Source organism: Capricornis sumatraensis, chromosome X (genome assembly GCF_032405125.1).
Source record: "Capricornis sumatraensis isolate serow.1 chromosome X, serow.2, whole genome shotgun sequence".
Classification (NCBI taxonomy): Eukaryota; Metazoa; Chordata; class Mammalia; order Artiodactyla; family Bovidae; genus Capricornis; species Capricornis sumatraensis.
The window spans coordinates 137,002,375-137,005,739 of record NC_091092.1 but is presented as its reverse complement, the minus strand read 5'-3'; the positions used below and the strand labels follow the sequence as shown (position 1 = coordinate 137,005,739).

General features: G+C 41.5%; 1 non-coding gene across 1 annotated transcript; it reads right to left on the bottom strand.

Annotated features, from left to right (window-relative positions):
* Positions 1-363: 363 nt before the first annotated feature.
* TRNAG-CCC (transfer RNA glycine (anticodon CCC)) lies at positions 364-435 on the bottom strand. Its single transcript has one exon. It is a non-coding gene; the product is annotated as a tRNA-Gly (tRNA).
* Positions 436-3,365: the final 2,930 nt, after the last annotated feature.

Here is a 3,365-nt window from a genome sequence, read left to right as displayed (position 1 = left end):
CAAGGATTCTTAAGTTTCTAGACGGGGATCAATACAGACCTTGGTTTTTAAGGCAAGCTGGGACACATTCTGGAATTTAAAACACATGCTTAGCCCGTGACAAATCAAGTAAGAGTCTGGAGATGAAGAAGACTGGTTCTTTTGTGCACAAACCTGGCAATGCTCTGACTGGCTCTTTCTGTGTGGCCACAAAGGTGTGTGCCCAAGAAGATACAGACGTTCCCTGGCTGGCACTGCTGGGGATATGGGGCTGAAGCAGGCCATTTTTTTCCTCCTTCAGCTTGATTCTCTTTTTTTAAAAGATATTTATTTATTATTTTTATTTGGCTTCATCGAGTCTTAGTCAGAGCATGTGGGATCTAGTTCCTTGGCCAGGGATCGAACCTGGGCCCCTGCACTGGGAGTACAGAGTCTTAGCCACTGGACCACCAGGGAAGTCCCTAGCTTGATTCTTATAAGATCCATCAGTTGATGCTTTTGACTTGTTCCTAACTTTGAACCTCGTGGCTCGATTTCAGCAAAGCCAGTACAAAGCTGGAAGAGAAACCCGTGTGGGTTATTTCTCTCATTCCATTGCTGTTCCCCACCTCTCACATGACACTCACAACCTGATAGGCAAGCAAACCAACATTCTGGCTGGGGAACCATCTCCAGCAGGGAGAACTGGAAAGTTCTGAGTGAAAATGGAAGAGAAGAGGAAGAAGGGATGAGTGAAAAGAAAGAGAGAGAAAAGGGAGTATGAAATAGGGAAAGAGTACATCCTGGGACAAAGGTCAGAAAGGAGGGAAGGAGAGCAGAGAGCTAAAAACCAAGGAGGCATCCTTGGGCCAAAGGTATTAGCAAGCACTCTTCTCCTGGGACTATCCTGGTTCCCGCTGAGGTCTTCATTGCCCTTGGTTAGTACAATTATTCATTGGTAATGCCCAACTTGGCTTCCCTGGTAGCTCAGTCATAAGGAATCTGCCTGCCAACGGAGTTTGATCCCTGAGTTGAGAAGATTCCCCTGGAGGAGAAAATGGCAACCCACTCCAATATTCTTGCCTGGAGAATCCCATGGACAAAGGAACCTGGCAGGCCACAGTCCATGGGATCGCAAAGAGTTGGACATGACTAAGCATGCACACACAATGCCCAACTTGAGTTTGCCAATGACTTCAAACCACCACAGGAGTTACCAGTGATTTATAGCTTTGCAAAGTGAAATTCAAACTCAAAGTGCTTTTGATAAACTGCAATATAACATTACAAAGCACAGAGAAGAAATCCCCTCTAGGTTATAGAATAACACACAAAGAAAGAAAACAATAACAAAATAATGTTTAACAGGAGAGGAATCAACAAAGCTAGACAGCTAACTAATGGCAAGCACTGATTATCAAAGTAAGGTAATATGGAGATACACTGAAGTGTTGGTTACTCATCCTGAGAAAATGTGGCCAAACTATTTCGAAGGTGCTCTGTCTAGTTCCGAGTGTCACCATTAAAGAGGGGTGTGGCGAACTTGGAAAGAGTTCAGAGGAAAGCCACAAAGAAGATCAAAGGGGTGAAGAAAAAGGACCTGAGAGCAAAGAGTCAGGGAGCTGGAAAAATTAATTCTGGAGAAGAGAAGGTTAAGGAAATAACTGACTTCTGGTCCTCAGCTACAGGAGGAACTTTTCACAGGCGGTGGCCACCTGCCCTCCATCTCCACTATGGATGGATGGACAAGAGGCTTAAACAGGCAGCGTGGGAGAATCTCAGTGAAGTATAAGGAATTCCGTGACATGAGAAATGGCAAATAATGAAATGGGCTCCTGATTGTGGATGGGAATAACGAATATCCTCGGGCGTCTTAGGAAAGAGGTAAGACCCTCCTGTGTGTGGGATGGCTTACTACCTGGAGTTGAGGGTGGGATGATGAGGGTCGCTATTCTCACATTCTAGAATACAATCGGGTATTCATCGCTTGTCTGACCAAATTTCTCACATTTCTCAGCCTTGAAGCAAAATACTTTGCCCGGTATACCCCTTTGAGATACAACCATTTCATCTGTGAAAACGAGGACTGGAAAAAAAAAATCTTTGAAGGGTGGGAATTTGTTGAAGGAAACAAGTGAGCCAAACAAGACTTACAAGGGTGGGGGTGGGGTAAGGCACCTCGGAGTGCATGCTGGGATTAGGGCTAATTAAGATGTTGACTGAATCTATGCTAGTCATGTCCCACCAGACTCTGCTGGATTAGTATGTAAATTGGCAAACTCTGTTCTGAAATTGCCCTACCAGCTGAGGTCTAATTACTGACTAGACATAACAAATAATAATGGGATTTGTATTTTAGGATGTTTAATTATGGAAATACACGTCTGGAAAAAAAATACCAGTTGTATTGCACAGACAGAGAACTCATAATGTTTTCCCCAAAGTTTATGAAATTTTACACCTTTAATAAGAGCACCACGAATGAGCATGGGTGGGGAACTCCTTACAGAGACCTAGCATTTGTGAAGGGAAACCATCACAATGATTAATTCGCCGCTTGAGTCATTTCCCCAAAGCTTCTCAAAGACTAATTGTTTCATTGCTGATACACAGCATCTTGTGAGCTTTTAGTTCTATCACCAAAAGAACTGGAACTCATCCATGAAGAATAACCAAGATGCTATGGATTTCACTCAGCTACTCTGCAGCATGCATTCAGATGGAATTAAAAGCAACAGGCCAACAATGAAATGAAATGAAACCCCTAACATCGTTTTTCTTTCCAGAAATTATTCTACAATACTGAAATCATTAAATTTATAAATCAGAAAATGGTGAGTCCAATTCTGAGGCAAGAGAGTGTATTTCATGGCTTTATAGAAAAACAGCTTAGGTCTAGAATTCACTGGATGGGTATCTGGGGATAGAAACTTCTTTGCAACTATTTATTACATCAGTCTGTGGCCCATCCTTTCCAAAAAGTAACTCACAGAGGAACAGTTATAAACTGAATTTTACACAGAGTTGTAAGAGCTCTGTGTGCCCACTGTATTTCTCTTTCTCCCATAATTTTAAAGGCATATGGGTGATCATTAAATCTTTATTAGGCTTTACCTCATAAAATAAATTATTCATGTTCTTCTAATACATTCTGATATCTTTACAGCCCTTCTGCCTACATTTAGCTAAACAAACCTCATTTGCATAACATTTTTATTTTAATTTAGGACAGTTTTGTTATGAAAATATAAGGCTTAAATGCCCATTATGTCCCAATTATGTGTCTATTTCCCACACTTTTCTTGGGTTCATACAGTGCATGACTAATGAGGAAAAGTTCACATAATTAACAAAGACAATGATTTCCTTTCACTTATAAGAAGTTTTAGAATGTTCGTTCTTGCTGT